Source organism: Oncorhynchus keta, chromosome 29 (assembly GCF_023373465.1).
Source record: "Oncorhynchus keta strain PuntledgeMale-10-30-2019 chromosome 29, Oket_V2, whole genome shotgun sequence".
Classification (NCBI taxonomy): domain Eukaryota; kingdom Metazoa; phylum Chordata; class Actinopteri; order Salmoniformes; family Salmonidae; genus Oncorhynchus; species Oncorhynchus keta.
In genome coordinates, this window is record NC_068449.1 from 41,531,875 (window position 1) to 41,554,449 (window position 22,575).

General features: G+C 43.6%; 1 pseudogene; it reads left to right on the forward strand.

Annotated features, from left to right (window-relative positions):
• Positions 1–170: 170 nt before the first annotated feature.
• LOC118362915 (sodium/hydrogen exchanger 9B2-like) lies at positions 171–22,502 on the forward strand (annotated as a pseudogene).
• Positions 22,503–22,575: the final 73 nt, after the last annotated feature.

The window sequence follows — 22,575 nt, forward strand, 5'->3', positions numbered from 1 at the left end:
ACACGGACAGTTCATATATGGGCATGGCAGTTTTTGTGGTTTTGAGGTGAGTGACAGTCAAATGTCGTGACTACTTTATTGGTATGATTTTATAAAAACGTGTACAGTAAGTCAGTTGTAGTTATTTTTCTGAAAGTTTACGCGCGGTAAATCAGTTCAGCTGTGGCGGAATAATAGCTCGGCACGGTGTTGGGTAGCTATGTTTTAACATTCTACAGGAATACATACATTTTTTTTAAAGACCGTCGATGTGAATAATGTGAAATGTAAAGATCCGATAATGAAGCCAACTCGCTAGCTTGTTGCTAAGACGTGAGACCATATGCCACAGGTTTGCGATTAATGTTAGCGTGCTAAAGTAGCTAGGTTCCAAAATGTGCCATATGGTGTCGAGCTAAACCTAGCATTGATTAGTGTTAGCCTCTTCAAAATTGGATTAGCTAACGTCGGTCAACGTAGTTTACTGGCATCAACAACGTTGCGGGTCATGTTGGTTATCATTTTCAGTAGCCTAATGGCTGGCTTGCAATAATGTGTTTTTCAAACTTTGCAGCTTTGACGTGCGAGACTTGACCACGGTTACATGCACACAACCATACGATTATTGTGGATAGACAGATAATAGTTATTTTAAAACGTTGACATGCTTTTGCAAGAATGGCTTCCCTTATTATCCAGTTTACATCGACACATCTGAAATCACGGGGGACTTTTTAATTTATTTCACCTTTATTTAACTAGGCTAGTCAGCTAAGAAAAGTTTAGGGGCTCCCGAGTGGCGCAGCGGTCTACCCCGGCCAAACCCTCACCCGGACGACGCTGGGCCAATTCTGCGCCGCCCTATGGGACTCCCAAACACGGCCTGTTGTGATACAGCCTGCAATCGAACCATGGTATGTAGTGACGCCTCTAGCACTGAGATGCAGTGCTTTAGACCGCTGCGCCACGTGGGAGAAATACATATAGAAAATCGCTTATCACAGCTACCATGTTAGTTTTGCGACACCTGTTTGATTCGGACATATACCATATATGTGAAAACGATTTCTAATATGCATGCTTTAAGTTTGCTCGAGCTACCGGTGCTGGCGCAGGTCAAATACAGTGCTGGAACACCGAATTATTTTTTAGTTAAGAACTTAAGAACAAATTCTTATTTACAATGACGGCCTAGGAACAGTAGGTTTACTACTTTGTTCAGGGGCAGAACGAAATATTTTTACATTGTCAGCACACAAGAAATTAACATAACAGTAGCAAGGCTATATACAGGGGTTACCGGTACCAAGTCCATGTGTGTGGGTACAGGTTAATCGAGGTAAATTGTACAGTGACTACGGTAAAACTTTTCTTAAACAACGAGTAGCAGCAGTGTTAAAAACAAAAGGGGGGTTCAATGTAAATAGTCTGGGTGGCCATTAGTTGTTCAGCAGTCTTCTGGCTGCGGGGTAGAAGCTGTTAAGGAGCCTTTTGGTCCAGGACTTGGCGTTCCTGTACCAGTTGCTGTGCAGTAGCAGAGAGAACAGTCTGACTAGGGTGGCTGGAGTCTTTGACAATTTTTGTTGGGCCTTCCTCTGACACTGCCTGGTATAGAGGTCCTGGGTGGCAGGAAGCTTGTCCCCAGTGATGTACTGGGCTGTACGCACTACCCTCTGTAGTGCCTTCCAGTCAGATGCTGAGCAGTTGCCATAACAGGTGTTAATGCAACCGGTCAGGATGCTCTTGATGGTGCAGCTGTAGAAATTTTTGAATAGCTGGGGATCCATGCCAAATCTTTTCAGTCTCCTAAGGGGGAAAAGGTGTTGTGCTCTCTTCACAACTGTCTTGGTGTGTTTGGACCATGTTAATTTGTTGGTGATGTGGACTAGAGGTCGACCGATTATGATTTTTCAACGCCGATACCGATTATTGGAGGACCAAAAAGCCAATACCGTTTTGTTGTTGTAATACTGAATTAACACTTATTTTAACTTAATATAAAATCAATTTAGCCTCAAATAAATAATGAAACATGTTCAATTTGGTTTAAGTAATGCAAAAACAGTGTTGGAGAAGTAAAAGTGCAATATGTGCCATGTAAAAAAGCTAACGTTTAAGTTCCTTGCTCAGAACATGAGAACATATGAAAGTTGGTGGTTCCTTTTAACATGAGACTTCAATATTTCAAGGTAAGAGGTTTTAGGTTGTAGTTAATATAGTATTTATAGGACTATTTCTCTCTATACCATTTGTATTTCATATACCTTTGACTATTGGATGTTCTTATAGGCACTATAGTATTACCAGTGTAACAGTAGAGCTTCCGCCCCCCTGCTCGCCCCTACCTGGGCTCGAACCAGGAACACATCGACAACAGCCACACTCGAAGCATCGTTACCCATCGCTCCACAGCGCAAGGGGAATAACTACTCCAAATCTAAAAGCGAGTGACGTTTGAAACAGTATTAGCGATTTCTAGCTAGCCATTTCACATTGGTTACACAAGCCATTAGGCTGATAGGCTTGAAGTCATAAACAGAGCTGTGCTTGCGAAGAGCTGCAGGCAAAACGCACAAAAGTGCTGTTTGAATGAATGATTACAGGCCTGCTGCTGCTCAGTCAGACTGCTCTATCAAATCAAACTTAATTATAACATAAGAAATACGCACACACAGAAATATGAGCCTTTGGTCATTAATATGATCGAAAACTATAATTTCGAAAACAAAACGTTTTATTTCAGTGAAATACGGAGCCGTTCGGTATTTTATCTATCCCTAAGTCTAAATATTCTTGTTACATTGCACAACCTTCAATGTATGTCATAATTACGTAAAATTCTGGCAAATTAGTTCGCAATGAGCCAGTCAGCCCAAACTGTTGCATTTACCCGGACTCTGCGTGCAATGAACGCAAGAGAAATTACACAATTTCAGATCCTAGGCAGTCATTGAAAATAAGAATGTGTTCATAAAACTGACTTGCATAGTTAAATAAAGGTATTTCATTTTTTTAATATATATTTTTAATAATCGTAAATCGGCGCCCAAAAATGCCGATTTCCAATTGTTATGTAAACTTGAACTTGGCCCTAGTTAATCGGCCATTCCGATTAATCGGTCGACCTCTAATGTGGACTCCAAGGAACTTGAAACTCGACAGTGCTCCACTTCAGTCCAGTCAATGTTAATTTGGGGCCTGTTTGGCCCTCATTTTCCTATAGTCCACAATCACCTCTATTGTCTTTCTCACATTGAGGGAGAGGTTATTGTCTGACCTCCCTATAGGCTGTCTTGTCGGTGATCACTGTTGTCGTCTGCAAACTTAATGATGATGTAGGAGTCGTTCTTTGCCACGCAGTCAAGGGGGGGAAAGGGAGTACAGGAGGGGACTAGGCACGCACCCCTGAGGGGCCCCAGTGTTGAGGATCAGCGTGGCAAATGTGTTCTTGCCTACCCTTACCACCTGGGGACGTCCGTCAGGAAGTCCAGTATCCAGTTGCAGAGGGAGGAGTTTAGTCCCACGGTCCTTAGCTTAGTGATGAGCTTTGTGGGCACTGGTGTTTGTGGGCACTGGTGTTGACTACAGCTCAGCGTTCAATGAACAGCATTCTTACATAGCTGTTCCTTTTGTCCAGGTGAGAGAGGGTAGTATGGAGTGCGATTGAGATGGCGTAGTCTGTGGATCTGTGAATTGGAGTGGGTCTAGGGTTTCTGGCATGATGTTGTGAGCCATGACCAGCCTTTCAAAGCACTTCATGGCTACAGATGTGAGTGCTATGGGGTGGTAATCATTTAGGCAGGTTACCTTCGCTATCTTGGGCACAGGGACTATGGTGTTCTGTTTGAAACATGTTGTTATTACAGACTCAGACAGGGAGAGGTTGAAAATGTCAGTGATAGCACTTGCCAGTTGGTCTGCGCATGCTTTAGGTACACGTCCTGGTAATCCGTTTGGCCCCACGCATTTGTGAATGTTGACCTGTTTAAAGTTCTTACTCACATCGGCTATGGGGAGCGTGATCATACAGTCTTCCGGAACAGCTGGTGGTCCCAATGCATGCTTCAGTGTTTCTTCCTTAAAAGAGAGCTTAAAAGGCATTTAGCTCGTCTGGTAGGCTCACGTCACTGGGCCGCTCTCGGCTGGGTTTCCCTTTTGTTGTCCGTAATAGTTATCAAGCCCTGCCACATCCGACGAGCGTCAGAGCCAGTGTAGTAGGATTCAGTCTTAGTCCTGTATTGATGCTTGCCTGTTTGGTTTGTCTGAGGGCATAGCAGGATTTCTCCTCAATGCCATTGGATATTATTGCCCGGAACATATTCCAGTCTGTGCTAGTAAAACAGCTTCATCTGACCAATTCTGTATTGAGGTTGTCTACATGATGAGATTATTATGGAAGAGCGAGGAATATTTTTTGTTTGTCAAGCACCGATCATCATGTCACCAAAATAAGGCCCTATTTATTGGAAAGTGGTATCAAGCTCATCACGGTGCACTGTCACCACCCTGTGAAGTTCACCATTTATTTAATCTGTAGCCTAATAAACACAATGGTTTCCCAAGTTGTAGCGGGAGGACCACACACCATATCATCACGACTTCCAAGTTTACTCATACGTGATGGTTATTATACTGTATCAACATTTGTGCATAAAGGTATAACCACCGCCATTTCGCGCGTAATACATTTTACAGACACAAAAAAGATCCCACCATGTTGAACAAAACAAATGATCTGTCGGCATTTATAAAATTGTACCGAAGCTTACTGTTTCCATCACAGCTGTCACAATTTATTTTTATACAGTAGGACTTTACTCGCATAACTGAAGTTAAAGAGGAAATTCTGCATTGATGCCCTTACTCCCTATCTCATTCCATACTGGTAGCAGAATGCTGAACATTGGAAACTGTTTTACAGTCCTGTTTACCTTCACCTTTGATTGCTTCTGCACTTGGCTGGTTTCCACCTCATATCTCTACAGGCATGTTTGCCTCAAAATGCTTCTGGCCAGTTCCACCAAGCAAACACTCACTGTCACTGCCTTTGACTGATAAACAGGTGACGACTCACTGAATGGGAGCTAGTGCTGGACAGAGTCTGACCTTAGGATACAACAGGAGAAGAGCAGAGCAGCAGTGCATCGATGGCCCACCCAACCCCTCAAAAGGTTTGCTGTGAGGTTCGAGAAGAAGTGAGGAGGAGAAAGTGAACTGTACTAGATGCCATGATGGAGGACGACCAGCTGCCTACACCTTCTCCCTTGCTGGACCTAGAACACTGTCCCGGAGCCTCTTCAGTAACGAACCATGCAGAGGTATAGTATATCTAGTGCTTTGGCCAAAATGCTAATAGATAACCTTTTACATAATTGAATGATGCTGAAGCTATGAGAAATGGCTGACCGAAAGCTTTGGCCTAATAGTAGACAATTCCACACATATTGATCCAGAATCAGCTTTGAAGGCATTAGCTTAAATGTGTTATTAGCAGTGTACTGTGCACTCTTATTTGACACTATGTATTTATGGGGTCAAATATTTACTTGAAAACAAAAGTAAAATCATCATTGCTGACTTTCTGTTAGGTCATTTGAAACACCTCGAGATGTACCCTACCAGCAGATTTGCACATGATTTTTGCCAGCCTCTTTTTTTCCACAGAGTGTGCTATTTCTGTAAGTTGGATCAAAAGCCTTGTTCATGACATTGACTGTTCACATTGCGGCACACTCTTTGTAGTAAAAGTCGGTATCTACTCTTTAGGATAAGCATGAGAACTATTGTTTACTGGGGATGGGTTCTGACTTCTAAACTTGAAACATGAACTGTCCTTGTTCATGGTACCCCCGGGAGAGAGGGGAGTGCAGAGGATGTTGTTGTTAGACTTCAGGTATCCTATGGAAAGGAGAAGGGCCACAGTCTGGTTTCAGTTGTTGGGATTTAATTTGAAATACTTGCTACACCAGAAGTGAATGGTTATCTGTAGGAGGAATGTATATGGTGGGGTCTATTAAGGTTGGATATGAGCCAGGGACTTGGAGAGAGAGAAAGGCAATCACATGGTTGTGGTCACTGATAAGGATGGATAGCTGTGGATTAGTGAGGAATGGGGGCTGAGGCCAGGTCACATTAAGGGAGAAGGAACAGTTTATTACCCATATCACTTAACGTCCTGCCTTGCAACAGAGATGCATTGGCTGTCCAGATGTGTACAGAGAAGGTTTAAATGCCAGTACTTGTGTAAGTGTGTTTTTGTCTGACGTTGCTGTGTAACGCAGTGGGTGAATATGCTTGGTTTGAGCTTTACTAGTCGTCCGTGAGTTTTTACTCAGTTTATTTAGAACCTAACACTGGGAACACAGTAGTGTCTTGTTAGTGTGACCTCTCTGTCAACAATGAGAACCACTTAATTAACACACTGTAGGTGTGACAAAGAAATGGAGGCAAAAAAGAGCCAGTTGCATTGGCTCCAGTACCATTCTTATCAACTTTCAAGAGTTAGGCTACCCAAAAAAACTTCCTGGACAAAATCATTCTCTCTTGAGAGATTGCAATGATTTCAGCTCAAGAAGTTAATGCTACAATATGCAGCTTTTTGGGCAACCTGTCCAAATTCACATAGAAATATGAATTATAGATCAGTTATTTTCAATGAAAGCAAGATCTGTTCTCTGCACTATTTCTATGCTTCTGTTAAGTTTAGTTTTTGAGTCTTTGTACACCAGCTGAAAATATACATCTTTTTGGTTATTGAAAATATATTTAACAACGGTACATTGTTTCTCTACACTATGCATTGCTTGTTATGTTACATAAACTTAAATTAAGTGTTCTATTTGAATTTTAGCAACCAGAAAATGACGGGGCAATTTTTGCATATTGCACGTTTTAACTGGGTAGAGTACGATAGGAATCTTTTTGAAATAATATAAAAATATCCAGTAGTTTACTTTTTCAGAAGCTTGTATTGAAATGGCATTTTTGTAGTAAGAAAGTCTAATTTAAAAAGTATGGCTACGGACACATTTTCATATTGAACTAAGACCCCTTTCCTCTACGTCCATCCTCCCGGTAGTTCCTGGGTGTCAACCAGATTCAGGTGGTGGTGAGCCGGAGCCCAACCCCCCAGGTCACGGAGGAGACCTACTTTATCCCCCGTAACCCGGTGGTGGATGCGGGCACCAACACCGACCCCCCGGTCATCTGCTGTGGCAGGCTCCGCCGGGCATGCCCCTGCCCGCCCCGAGGCCTCCTGGCCTCCCTCATCACCAAGGGTGGGCACCAACATAGATATAGGCCACTCTAATATTGTCTAGAGTGGCCTATGGACACCAGAATAGAGATGCAATATAGGCCTAACACTAGAGTGGCTTCAATGTGCCGATAATGCCATTTTGGTCTGTTTTATTTACTTCTGGGCACCAGGGGGGGCTAATGCTACAGTAGAGATGTTACCATGGTGACATTGCTATGGGATCAGGGGTTGGCATCTTGTAGCATTCTGTGCTTGGGCGAGTGGAAAATGGTGGGGGTTTGTAGAACCAGTGTGTTTCTCTCTTTATCCAGCGCACACTGTTGAACAGTGCCACAGTACCCAGAGGCATTTTATATAGCACAAATGGAGTAGGTTTACAGATGGACTAAAGCACTACCCACTGTTCCTGATATACTGCCATTTACAAGTTAACATTAAGGCTTAGTAGTAGACTTTTGAGACTTTTGCAAACCAAACCAAGTACAGCACATGCAATCTATTATTTTATTTGGCAGGTAAAACATACTGACTTCTGACCTCTCCTCCCTCCCAGTCCTCATTGCATTAGTGCTGTTTGGCGTGGTGTGGTCCATCACAGAGAAGGAGTGTCTGCCGGGGGGGAACCTGTTCGGCATCACCGTGCTCTTCATCTGCTCTGTCACCGGGGGCAAACTGGTGGGCCTCATACGGCTTCCCAAACTGCCTCCCTTTCCCCCGCTCCTGGGTAGGTAATGCGAATGGAGAGAGTGAGTGTTTGTGTGTATGTGTGTGTTGTAGGTGATGGGGTCTGTCTTGTTTGTGAATGTGCAGCATACAAGTTATATTCTGTAACCTCTACTTCATTTGACTTGTTGAGAATGAGAAGAAATGCCATCTTCAGGGTGTTGAGTGCCCTACATGCTCCTTAGCAACAGTCAGACATGCCATCGGCCTGGCTGCTGGTAATATATATCTGCTGATATAGTAGATAGAATACACCTACTCTCTCTATAATAAGCACACATTCAGATTAAGCACACCCACTCACTATATTTAGCCTGCATGCACTTGCTTGTCCCCTAACTACTACTCTTTACTATACACGGATGGTCAAACAGTCCCCCTATTATTCTGTCTGGCTTTGCCGACGCTGCTACATGTTACTACCATACCTAAACAGTGAAGTGAGTTCATATCACATCTTATCCCATTTCTAACCAAATTAACACCCTTGTTGACTTAGACTGATAGGAATTGAATGAAACATGTATTTTCATTTCTCAACAAACAAGAGAGACTTGGTTGAGCTTTGACCAAAGTCTCTCTTGATGCCGGTAACCACATGAAAAGTCCTGTAGTTTGCACAGACCCCTATAATAAGACAGTGGCCACTCATTTAGCCCGCAAGAAGGTAGAAGGCTGTCGTTCCGGTTCACAGCCTACTCCTCACTTTAAACAGTCCAGAAAGGAGATTGTAGATAATAAAGAAGTGTTTGTGCTGGGTCTTTAATTTCTAAACGTTGATCGTTAGCGTAGTCTATCCGACAGAGCCCACTCCCATAGTCCAGAATTGAAGTCCTGTTTGTTGGATATAGATCTTTGATATTTAATGTCTCTCCAACCCCTGTTTTTCTTTATGTGAACCCAGACATGCTGCGTCCCCAGTTCAAAGTCCCCGTTTTATTGTTTGAGCTGAATACTTTTTTGGGCCTGCGTTGCCTGGGGACGCAGCATTGAAACGGAACAAAGCAGGAATTCCATTTCGTTCAAGCTTTGTTACAGCCTTGAAGGTATTTATTTTTGACTTAACTTAGGCTAACCGACAGTCGGTCCCACATTCTTATGCCTGTCAACTGGTTCCTCCCTGCTCAGACAGTAGTCATTGCTTGCGTCCCAACTGGGATGGAATTGTTCTGTACTTTCTTGATAATACACTATTAAGCAGGCATTTTATCCAAAGCGGTTTACAGCACAGTGATGTGAGTGCATACGGTTTTGTATGCCACCAGTGGGGAATCAAATCCACAACCCTGATGTTGGCTAATGCCACTCTCTTACCAACTGAACCACACAGGACCATATTAATCTTTCTGACCTTCGAAGGCAATTCAATTTCATACAGTAAATGAAAGACTCCACTGTATGCATGTCTTCAGTTTGTGCTGTTCCAACATGGAAAGGTTTTTCCTTTACTCTCAAAAGCCTCCTATGCCTAGAAGCCTTTTGATATCTTAAACCAATTGATCTTCAACCTTTTTAATATGCAGTTCCCAGACTATCAGAACAAAGAATGTCGTAAAATATGTATTTCTTGGCATTTGAACCAATGTGAAGATGGGAATAATATCTTAGCCTCTGTTTAGCTCTTTTTTTAATATATATATATATTTTTTATAAAAACACGTTCGTTTTCAGAACGACACAGCAAGACATTGTTTTTTTGTCCCTCTTGCTGTGAGAGAAAGTCCAAAGAATAACACCACGGTTGCTTATAGAAGTATTAACTTTAATAATATAATAGTATCATTGTTCTGTCATTCTCTACAGGTATGCTATTGTCGGGCTTCCTGCTGCGTAATATCCCCATGGTAACTGATGCCGTGTACATCGACTACCGATGGTCCTCCTCCCTGAGGAACATTGCCCTTGCTGTCATCCTGGCCCGAGCAGGCTTGGGATTGGATGCCTCGGTATGTCAATAAAACACTCTTTCGGTGGAATATTCTATTCAAAGTGTGAGAGACTTTGTCATTTCTTCAAACAATCATCTTTATTCAATATCGATTAATTATTGCAATAATGAAACCGTTGACCCAACAGTCTTGGTTGTTGGGCCAAGAGCCTAACTGATAATGATAAAACCGAGACCTTATATAGGACTTAAAAATGTTTAGTCAGACTGCTTCCAACTCCCATAAGCCACCTTGGTTATCTACATAGGATGGTGTTTTGCCCCCAACCCGGCTTAGTTTCCCAGATGCCAGGAAGATGACAACAACATTGTTCTAAGCTCTTTCAGGTTATCTCTATCTTGGGTCACACACACCACATTTTGTCTATAGAATGCTTGATATTACGCCCAGACTAAGTGCAGGAAGCTAGAGTGGAAACCATCTCTTTACAGAAATACATAATTAAACAGAACAGAAATGTCCTATTTGTAAAGTATTAATCGCTAACTCTGTCAAACAAACCAGGTAAATATGTAATTTTTCAATCATACTCTCCATAGGCCAAAGCTTTTAGTGTTTCGTCCTTTTCTATTTGTGTTCCTGTGATAACCTGTGTTAAAGGAGAAATCCACTCAAAAACGGTGTGTATTTTTTTCATTAGTCCACTGTTTGTTACAGTCCCAAAATGTTTTGCATTTCAGCAGTCAAGTTTTCAGGACCTTCAAGAAGCAAAGTGTCACTTGCCACATTATGTCAACTTTACTGCTGACCTGCAAACCATTTGGGGCTAATGAAATGTGGATTGTTCCTTTTCACTTGGGATTGTATCAACAGTGGACTAAGGACATTTAGATTTTTCTATTAATGTGTGTGTGTTTGTATACATGTGTGTTCCCAGGCTCTGAAGAAGCTGAGTATGGTGTGTATACGTGTGGGAATGGGACCCTGCATCATCGAGGCCTGCACCGTCGCCATCGCCTCCCACTTCCTCATGGGCCTCCCCTGGATCTGGGGATTCATCCTAGGGTAAACTCTCTGTCTGTCTCGGGTCTGTCGGACAGTCGTCTAAATTCCACTTAGTATTCTGCAGCCTCCCGATGCATTTGTAAATATAAAGGGCTACCTAACACCACTTGCTTTCCATTAAGACCGGTGTAGAGTATTTGGCAGCTACTGTAACTCACCGTGAACACTTGAAGTATACTTTATACCAGGGCTCTCCAACCCTGTTCCTGGAGAGCTACCGTCCTGTAGGTTTTCACTCCAACCTTGATCTAATGCACCTGATTCTAATAATGAGCTGGTTGATAAGGTGAACCAGGTTAGTTATAACTGGGGTTGGAGCGAAAACCTACAGGAGGGGAGCTCTCCAGGAGTAGGATTGGATACCCATCCTTTATATATTTTCATTTCATCCTCTGACTCTTAGCCCCTTGCCCTCTGTCTTCTATATTTCTCTCATCCTCTCTCCTCTTACTCTCTCTCCTGTCCTCTCCACTCATACGGTCTCTCACTCTGATCTATCCATTGTTCCATCCCTCTAAATACACTACCCTACCCTCCTACATTACCAAAAGTATGCTTGTCGAACATCGCATTCCAAAATCATGGGCATCAATATGGAGTTGGTCCCCCTTTTGCTGCTATAACAGCCTCCACTCTTCTGGGGAGGCTTTCAACTAGATATTGGAACATTGCTGCGGGGACATTCTTCCATTCAGTCACGAGCATTAGTGAGGTTGGGCAAGGATGTTGGGCGATTAGGCCTGGCTCGCAGTCAGCGTTCCAATTCGTCCCAAAGGTGTTTGAATGTGTTGAGGTCAGGGCTCTGCAGGTTAGTCAAGTTCTTCCACACCGATCTCGACAAACCATTTCTGTATGGACCACACTTTGTGCACGGGGCATTGTCATGCTGAAACAAGAAAGCACAATCATCTAGAATGTCATTGTATGCTATAGTGTTAAGATTTCCCTACTGAAACTAAGGGGCCTAGCCCGAACCATGGAAATACAACCCCAGACATTATTCCACCTACACCAAACTATACAGTTGGCACTATTCATTGGGGCAGGCAGAGTTCTCCTGGCTTCTGCCAAACCCAGATTTGTCCTTTGGACTGCCAGATGGTGAAGCGGATTCATCACTCCAGAGAACAGGTTTCCACTGCTACAGAGTCCAATGGCGGCGAGCTTTACACCACTCCAGCCGACGCTTGGTATTGCTCATGGTGATCTTAGGCTTGTGTGCAGCTGCTCGGCCATGGAAACCCTTTTCATGAAGCTCCCGACCAACAGTTCTTGTGCTGATATTGCTTCCAGTGGCCGTTTGGAACTCGGTAGTGAGTGTTGCAGCCGAGGACAGATGATTTTTCCGCACTACGTGCTTCAGCGGTCCTGTTCTGTGAGCTTCTGAGGCCTACCACTTCACGGCTGAGCCGTTGTTGCTCCTAGACATTTCCACTTCACAATAACAGCACTTACAGTTACCCGGGGCAGCTCTAGTAGGGCAGAAATTTGACGAACTGCCACGTTGAAAGGTTCACAGCTCTTCAGTTTGGCCATCCTGCTGCCAATGTTATCCCTATGGAGATTGCATGGCTGTGTGTTCAATTTTATACAGCATTGATTGTGGCTGGGATGCCAACATACTTTTGTATGTATAGTGTATATCTCAAACTAATTCCTATTAGTAAAGCTGCATCATTAAACACTTTGTCTATGCTTATTGTATTATCCCCCATAACCCCTCCCCCGTCTCTTCATGGTTTGTGATGTCTTCATATTAATCAATCAAATGCATGATTTTTTATTTAACATCAGCAGTTGCTCAATGTGCTTTTACAGTCCTTTGAAAGCATCTTCTACAGGGCCATATTATATGATGAACTCTGTCTCCTCTCCTGTCGGTTTGTACTGGCTATCTGCTAAATGGTCATATGACAATATTATCATCAGTATTCATATTACAGGTTGTTACTTCTGAGGTCACTCTTCAGCCTGGCAACACAAACCTGATGAATATGATATTATGATGATTAACCCTCACTTTGGCTCTCCCGTCTCTTGTAGATTTGTGCTGGGAGCCGTTTCCCCGGCCGTGGTGGTTCCCTCCATGCTGCTGCTGCAGAAGGATGGCTACGGCTTGGAGCAGGGCATCCCTACACTCCTCATGGCTGCCGGCAGCTTCGACGACATCCTGGCCATCACCGGCTTCACCACCTGCATGGGCATGGCCTTCGCCACCGGTAGGGATCCAATCAGTCGGGAGCATGTTGATCTGTTCTTCTGCTCTAAGCCAATCAGTCGGGAGCATGTTGATCTGTGCCTCTGCTCTGAGCCAATGATGCGAGGAGACCACTAGAAAAAGAATAGAACTTATCTGTTTTTGTTGCAGCATTAATATAAATCTTCCTGCAATCTGTCCTGGATCCAATAGATGACACCCTCACACTTCGGGAATCGAACCTACGAACCCTGTTGTTGCAAGCGCCATGCTCTACCAACTGAGCCACGGGACCATTAGTATGAGCAAACTGCATGTGTTCTGCTATTACTGTGTCTTCCTCTGTATTGCATGCTTTTTATTATTGACTTCCTGCTGGAATCTGTGTCCTAAATGGCATCGCATTCCCTATATAGTGAACTACTTTGACCAGGGCCCATATAGGTCTCTGGTCAAAAGTAACAGGGTGCCATTTGGGACAATCCCATCTGTTTTGTTATTAATTTCATATGTTTTGTTGTGCTGTGTCTCTCTCTGCAGGCTCCATGTGGTACAACCTGCTAAGAGGTATACTGGAGGTGGGAGGGGGAATGGTAGCTGGGGTCCTGCTGGGATTTCTGTTGCGTTACTTTCCCAGCAAAGACCAGGTACGAATCACCATTGAAAGGACTCTGCTTTCAAATCAAATGTTATTTGTCACATGCGCCAAATACAGCAGGTGTAGACCTTACAGTGAAATGCTAACTTACAAGCTCTTAACCAACTATGCAGTTTTAAGAAAATACCCCCTAAAATAAAAGTAACAAATAATTAAAGAGCAGCAGTAAAATAACAATAACGAGGCTATATACAGGGGGTACCGGTACAGAGTCAATGTGGGGGGGGTATGTAGGTAGAGTTATTAAAGTGTCTGGGTAGCCATTTGACTAGATGTTCAGGAGTAATATAAATAAATAATAATAATATATGCCATTTAGCTGCTTTTATCCAAAGCGACTTACAGTCATGGTAGAACCCACTATACAAGTTGCTCTACCAACTGAGCCACAGAAGGACCAAATTTATGTCAGCATGTGCAACCAGGAGTCTTATGGTTTTGGGGTAGAAGCTGTTTAGAAGGCTCTTTGACCTAGACATGGCGCTTCGGTGCCGCGTGGTAACAGTGAGTACAGTCTACGACTCAGGTGACACCGCATTGTATAGAGGTTCTGGATGGCAGGAAGCTTAGACCCATGTACTGGTCCGTACGCACTACCCTCTGTAGTGCCTTGCGTTCGGAGGCCGAGCAGTTGCCATACGGGGCAGTGATGCAACACGTCAGGATGCACTCGATGGTGCAGCTGAATAACCATTTGAGGATCTGAGGACCCATGCCAAATCTTTTCAGTCTCCTGAGTGGGAATAGGCTTTGTCGTGCCCTCTTTGGTGTGCTTGGACCATGTTAGTTTGTTGGTGATGTGGACACCAAGGAACTTGAAGCTATCAACCTGTTCCACTTCAGTCCCTCCGATGAGAATGGGGGCGTGCTTTGTTCTCCTTTCCCTGTAGTCCACAATCATCTCCTTTGTCTTGATCACGTTGAGGGAGAAGTTGTTGTCCTGGCACCACACGGCCAGGTCTCCTCCCTATAGGCTCTCGTCGTTGTCAGTGATCAGGCCTATCACTGTTGTGTCATCGGCAAACTTAATAATGGTGTTGGAGTCGTGCCTGGCCGTGTAGTCATGAGTGAACAAGGAGTACAGGAGGGGACTGAGCACGCACTCCTGAGGGGCACCCGTGTTGAGGATCAGCATGGCAGATATGTTGTTACCTACCCGTACCACCTGGAGGCAGCCCGACAGGAAGTCCAGGATACAGTTGCAGAGTGAGGCGTTTAATCCGAGTCCTTAGCTTACTGATGAGCTTTGAGGGCACTATGGTGTTGAACTCTGAGCTGTAGTCAATGAATAGCGTTCTCGCATAGGTGTTCATTTTGGTCCAGGTGTGAAAGGGTAGTGTGGAGTGCAATAGAGAGGAAACTGGACTGTGGAGTTGACCTATAATGGAGTTCAGTTTTCTCAGTAGCGTTTCCCTTTCTCAGTAATGTTACTCCAGGGACATAGTCCTTGTTTGGAAAACCTTTAGTAATACATCCTTCCTTCTCTCTCACACTCTTTCTACTGTAGGACAACGTAGTGAAGAAGCGCTCATTCCTGCTACTGGGCCTGTCTGTGTTTGCCGTGTTCGGCAGCAACGTGGCCGGCTTCCCGGCTCGGGGGGCCTCTGTACCCTGGTCCTCGCCTTCCTGGCCAGCCTGGGCTGGAGAAGGTCAAAGGTCAGTCAATCACACACACACACACACACACACACACACACACACACACATACAACCCCATCCCATGCCGACCACTCACTCAACCCGCCATACCCTCCCTGCATCTTTTAGCTAGGCACTTACACTCTCACCCAAATGCCCCCCGAGCCCTTACTTCCAACACAGTGGACTCAACTAAAGCATTGGATGTTCCAGTGCAGCACAAACTGCTGTCTTAACACACAGTGGGACCCTTCCAATCAGGATAGAGGCCCAATCCCAAATATAGTCAGTCACATCTCGTATTGTCTCTATGGGAGGCAGATTCTCCAGTAGAGTAACACAGTTGTGAAGTCTTGGTGTTTGCTGAACTCTCTCTGTAGTCTGGTTTGTGTCATAGGTGGTTTTTATCACTTTATCACCCCTCCATTTGCTCTACTTTCACAAATTGTATTTGAAAACGTCAGTACTTTGAGAAACCGTAACGTGTGTCTGTCTGACTCGGTGTATGTGCAGGTCCCTGTGGAGGACATAGTGGGTATTGCCTGGGAGGTGTTTCAGCCACTGCTCTTCGGCTTGATCGGGGCCGAGATCCAGATCTCAGAGCTGGACAAAAACACTGTCGGTGAGAACACAAACACCCTCATAAACACACAGTCAGTAAGAACACACACTACGTATACATTTATACCCCGCTCTTTGGAGATAATCTATTAGGGGTGTTTTCCTACTTTAACTTGAATAAAGTGTTTATCATTCAACCCCCTCTTAACTTCTCTGTCCCACCAGGCCTGGGCATAGGCTCTCTGGCCATTGGTCTGCTGGTGCGTGTTCTTTTCACCTTCGTCTGTGTGCTGTGTGCCGGCTTCAACTTCAAAGAGAAGCTCTTCATCGCTCTGGCCTGGCTACCCAAAGCCACTGTACAGGTACTTAACGTTAAATAGAAACTACGGTGGCCTGGAGTGGTCTAAACCCCTGCCTCTGGAGCACATGTACGATGTACTACCTCTGCCAGCATGGGCTTGAATCCAGCTCACACTCTTTCAACATTCTCTCCATTTCGCTGTATCCAATAAGCATACAAAACAGGATCAAATGATGAAATTTGCTTCACACAAAAAAGGCTTAACACGCAAAATAACCATAACATTTGAATATTCTAACTAGTGATTGCGCGCGACTTGCAACACCTATTATTACCGATGTCTGCGTTATTTTAACTTTATGACAGAGTTCCAGCTCTCACAATGTTTAGGGTGACGTGGCCAATGTGTCGATCTCCTCCCCTCCTCTTCTCTCCCCAGGCGGCCATCGGCTCCACAGCGCTGGACATGGCCCGCACCAAGGAGGATAAGGAGCTGGAGAAGTACGGCATGGATGTGCTGACAGTGGCCGTACTCTCCATCCTGCTCACTGCCCCCATAGGGGCCCTGGTCATAGGACTCACAGGACCTCGCCTGCTGCAGAAACCAAAGAACGCTGCCTGGGGTGAGGACGCACACACAGAATGTGCAAACACACTGTCTGCATAAATGCACAGACAGAAGCACACAGCAACAGGAAGGACTGCCACACCATCGCTTTTAAAATAGAAACACACAAAAACCCACACCTACTACTAACCTAGCTTGAGTGTCAGCTGTTATCCCCACATGATGTACAGTGGCTTGCGAAAGTATTCACCCCACTTGCCATTTTTCCTATTTTACCTTGCAACCTGGAATTAAAATAGATTTTTAGGGGGTTTGTATCATTTGATTGACACAACATGCCTACCACTTTGAAGTTGCAAAATATTTTTTATTGTGAAAAACAAGATAAGACCAAAAAAAACAGAACTTTAGCATGCATAACTATTCACCCCCCAAAGTCAATACTTAGTAGAGACAGCTTTTGCTGCAATTACAGCCGCAAGTCTCTTGGGGGTATGTCTCTATAAGCTCTATAAGGTATGTCTCTATAAGCACATCTAGCCACTGGGTTTTTTGCCCGTTCTTCAAGTCAAAACCGCTCCAGCTCCTTCAAGTTGGATGGGTTCCGCTGGTGTACAGCAATCTTTTAAGTCATACCGCAGATTCTCATTTGGATTGAGGTCTTGGCTTTGACCTAGGCCATTCCAAGACATTTAATTGTTTCCCCTAAACCACTCAAGTGTTGCTTTAGCAGTATGCTTAGGGTCATTGTCCTGCTGGAAGGTGATCATCCATCCCAGTCTCCAATCTCTGGAAGACTGAAACAGGTTTCCCTCAAAAATGTCCCTGTATTTAGCGCCATCCATCATTCCTTCAATTCTGACCAGTTTCCCAGTCCCTGCTGATGGAAAAACATCCCCACAGCATGATGCAGCCGCCACCAGCATGTTTCACTGTGGGGACGTGTTCTCAGGGTGATGAGGTGTTGGGCTTGTGCTCGACATAGCGTTTTCCTTGATGGGCAAAAAGCTCAATTTTAGTCATCTGACCAGAGTGTACCTTCTTCCATATGTTTGGGGAGTCTCCCACATGCCTTTTGGTGAACCCCAAACATGTTTGCTTGGACACTCTTCCGTAAAGCCCAGCTCTGTGGAGTGTACGGTTTAGTAGTCCTATGGACAGATACTCAAATCTCCGCTGTGGAGCTTTGCAGCTCATTCAGGGTTATCATTGGTCTCTTTGTTTTCTCTGATTAATGCCCCCCTTGCCTGGTCTGTGAGTTTCGGTGGGCAGCCCGCTCTTGGCAGGTTTGTTGTGGTGCCATATTCTTAAAATGTTTGAATAATGGATTTAATGGTGCTTCGTGGGATGTTCAAAGTTTCTGATCTTTTTTTTTATAACCCAACCCTGATCTGTACTTCTCCACAACTTTGTGATATTTAAATAAAGTCCATGTGTGCAATCTAACTAATTAAGTGACATCTGAAGGTAATTGGTTGCACCAGATCTTATTTACGAGCTTCAGAGCAAAGTGGGTGAATACATATCCACGTGGCACTTTTCTGTTTTTAATTTATTTTAAATTTTAAGAATCTTTTGGGGGGAAAATCATTTCACTTCACCAATTTGGATTATTTTGTGTATGTCCATTTATATGACGTCCAAATAAAAATCCATTTAAATTACAAGTTGTCATGCAACAGAATAGGAAAAACGCGAAGGGGGGTGTGAATACTTTTGCAGGGCACTGTAAACGGCGACAGCCCATTATGGGTTTTAACCTCCACTCCTATTATACTCAATTGTGCTTTTTTTTAAACCAGCTTGTCACAGCTTTGTCCACACAGTATAGGGAAGGAAGTGTGTTCATGAAAAGCAGTGTTCCTTTATGACTGAGATGATCTTTATTTAAAAAAGGTCTGGAATCCAAACCGATATGGATTGTTTCAACATTGTTGACAGTGGTGAAACAGAGTATGTCAGTCAGGATCTCAGGCTAATAAAGAGAAGCTGTGGATTGGAGAATGATTTGCATTGTGGGTTCAGGTAGTCTTTGTTTCATGCCTCATGTTTCGTCTCAGCCCTGTCACCACACAATGGTGGCTTTTTTTTTTGCTCTTCAGGTTTGGAGGGAGATCTTTTTATTTGACTACACTGTGTCCTGCCCATCACTGTCTCAGACTGTACACTCCCTGAGACATTATCCATATTGACTATTTGGCCTATAGTCTTATTTAGTTTATACTCACATGGAGGCACTTCAGTTTCTCTCGCACACACATGCAAGCACGCACACTCCAAAGGCATTTTTTTAATCATTATTTTCTCCCCTTTTTCCTTGGATATGCAGAGCGGGAGCAAAGCGGAACTATAACCGAGACCCCAATCACCTACGAGAGTACCCTCTGATGGCGGGAACCAGGAAGTACACTTCACCAAGGAGGAAATGACATGGATGGATCGTAAGGGAAATGGGGGCACTTCAAGCGTGCATCTAAAATGGCACCCTATTCTCTTTAAAGTGCTGTACTGTTTAGAGAATATGGTTCCTATTTCAGACTCTGGTGACACCCAGGATAATGCCTTTCGGACAGTGGGGTCTCATCTGTGTGTCTGTCCTTGGTGTGTTTGACATCCTGCAGCGTTTATTTATATCTCCCCGAGGGTAGTTTCCAGGCCTCGGAACTACAGCTGCCACTCAACCAACAATCCACTATATCCAAGCATTAAGTACTATACTGAAAATTCAGTAACGCTACTATTAAAATGATACCCTATCATTTAAAAGTGGTTCGATGAGCTGAGCCACTAGAATTGAATGTTTTTGACATTGACTATCAGGCATATTGTGTGTTCATTATCATACAGTCATAAACTGTATGTACGCCTTCACAGCATTTATTTTTGTCCTTAGGCCTTACGCATCAATTATTTACCAGCTGCTGATGTTGTATTCTGTGTGAATGTAATGTATTTATGAGAAGGTTGTTGTACTAGCTTGTTGTGCAGTTTGATTCAAAGAAAATATTAGATTTTGCGTTGGACTGTTGTTGCTAGCTAGACTCCGGACGAAGGCAAGACAATTTTATTTATTGTATGTTACCATTTAAGCAATATTCAAATCATGTTGTGCACTAAATGTGACTGAATGGCACAAAAAACATGAATAATATGGACCCCTAGCTAAGATATATTTATGACGGGGGTCTTTAATGCAAAATCAGTGTGGCTCAGATAATAGCGTCACATTCAGAGCAATATACTGTAAAAATCTGTTTAAGAAAAGACCGCCAAACAGTCAGTTTATTTGTTCTGTTCATTTTATCGTGTTTTTATTATTCAGTATTTATGATTTTGATTCCATAGAGTTAATTGTGCAGTTGATTTAGAGATACTTTTGTTACGTTTGTATGGACTCTTGAAAGGGTCCCTTTTAGGTTTTTCAGTAGTAATTTGTAATATATCATACCATTGAAGAGTCTTGTTTTAACTTTTGAAACTTGAACTGTTAAATTGTAAAACAAAAAATGTGTTTTCTGAGATCAAAGCACATTTTCTGTTAAAACAATTCCATTTGCTCCAGATTATGTATATGCTGTAGGTCTAGCTCAACTGGACTATTATACCTGGAAATTATTTGATATTGCTAGAAAATGTCAACACTGGCCCTTTAACGAAAGTGGTAGTCTTTTGACACTAAGAACACATTAAGGACACCTTCCTAATATTGAGTTGCATCCCTTTTGCCCTCAGAACAGCCTCAATTTGTCCGGGTATGGACTCTACAAGGTGTCGGAAGTGTTCCACAGGGATGCTGGCCCATGTTGACTCCAATACTTCCTACAGTTGGCTGGATGTCCTTTGGGTGGTGGACACACAGAGAAACTGTTCAGTGTGAAAAAACCCATCAACTTAGCAGTTCTTGACCCAAACTGGTGCCATACGATTTTCAAAGGCAATTCAATATTTTACTTTCCCCATTCACCCTCTGAAGGGCGCATTCAGAAAGTATTCAGACCCTTTTACATCAGTATTCAGACCCTTTTCTATGAGGCTTGAAATTGAGCTAAGGTGCATCCTGTTTCCATTGATCATCCTTGAGATGTTCTACAACAAGATTTGAGTCCACCTGTGGTAAATTCAATTGATTGGACATGATTTGTAAATGCACACACCTGTCTATATAAGGTCCCACAGTTGACAGTGCATGTCAGAGCAAAAACCAAACCATGAGGTTGAAGCGCCAAGACAGGATTGTGGTGAGGCACAAGATCTGGGGAACTGTACCAAAAAAAATGTCTGCAGCATTGAAGGTCCCCATGAACACAGTGGCCTCCATAATTTTTAAACGGAAGAAGTTTGGATCCACCAAGACTCTTCCTAAAGCTTGCTGCCTGGCCAAACTGAGCATTTGGGGGAGAAGGGCCTTGGTCAGGGATGTGACCAAGAACCTGATGGTGACTCTGACAGAGTTCTGTGGAGATGGGAGAACCTTTCAGAAGGACAACCATCTCTGCAGCACTCCACCAATCAGGCCGTTATGGTAGAGTGGCCAGATGGAAGCCACACCTCAGTAAAAGGCACATGACAACCCGCTTGGAGTTTGCCAAAAGACACCTAAAGAACTCGGAAACCATGAGAAACAAGATTGCCTGGTATGATGAAACCAACATTTTACTATTTGGCCTGAATAACAAGCGTCACCATGAAGCGTGAATCAAGGGAAAGATGAACAGAGCAAAGTACAGAGATCCTTGATGAAAACCTGCTCCAGGGCACTTAGGACCACATTCTGGGGTGACGGTTCACCTTCCAACAGGACAATGACCTTAAGCACACTGCCATGACAACGCAATAGTGGCTTTGGAACAAGTCTCTGAATGTTCTTGAGTGGCCCAGCCAGAGCTGTGACTTGAACCCGATCGAACTTCTCTGGAGAGACTTGAAAATAGCTGTGAAGGGACGCCCCCCATCCAACCTGACAGAGCTTGAGAGGATCTGCAGAGAAAAATGGGAGAAACTCCCCAAATACAGGTGTGCCACGCTTGTAGCATCATACCCAAGAAGACTTGAGGCTGTAATCACTGCCAAAGGTGCTTCAACAAAGTACTGAGTAAAGGATCTGAATACTTATGTAAATGTGAGAATCAAAAAATGTGGTTTTGCTTTGTCATTGAGGGGGATTGGGTGAACAATTTAAGGCTGTAACAAAATGTCAAGGGATCTGAATACCTTCTGAATGCATTGTATACACAGGCTTAAAAATCCTTTAAACTTGTCTTCCCTATATCTGCAATATACCAATTGAGGTGGATTTAACCAGTGACGTCAATAAGGGATCATAGCTTTCACCTGGTCAGTCTTATGGAAGGAGCAGGTGTCCTTAATGTTTAACAGTCAGCGTAGATGCTACATGTACTGTAATCATGTTTTGTGTTAGAGGTGGGCAACATTCTTATCTTTAATGTGGTGATATAAGGGGTCAGATATCACCATCAAAAAGCACAGGTCAGGTCCTAGCATCAAGGTTTTGGTATGGAAAGCAGACGCAAACAGTAACTGGTGCTGCTGGTGTCCTTAGGTTAGGTTGGCATATAAAAACACCACCTAATCGTTGTCAACATTTTTGTGCAAACTCATGGGAAGTGTGTTTCAAATTATTGTAAATTAATTCCCAAAACTTCAAGGCCTGTTTCTTTCTTCTTGCCCTTTGACAAACTCCTTTCCTAAAACAAAGTAACTCGGGTCAACTTTTATTT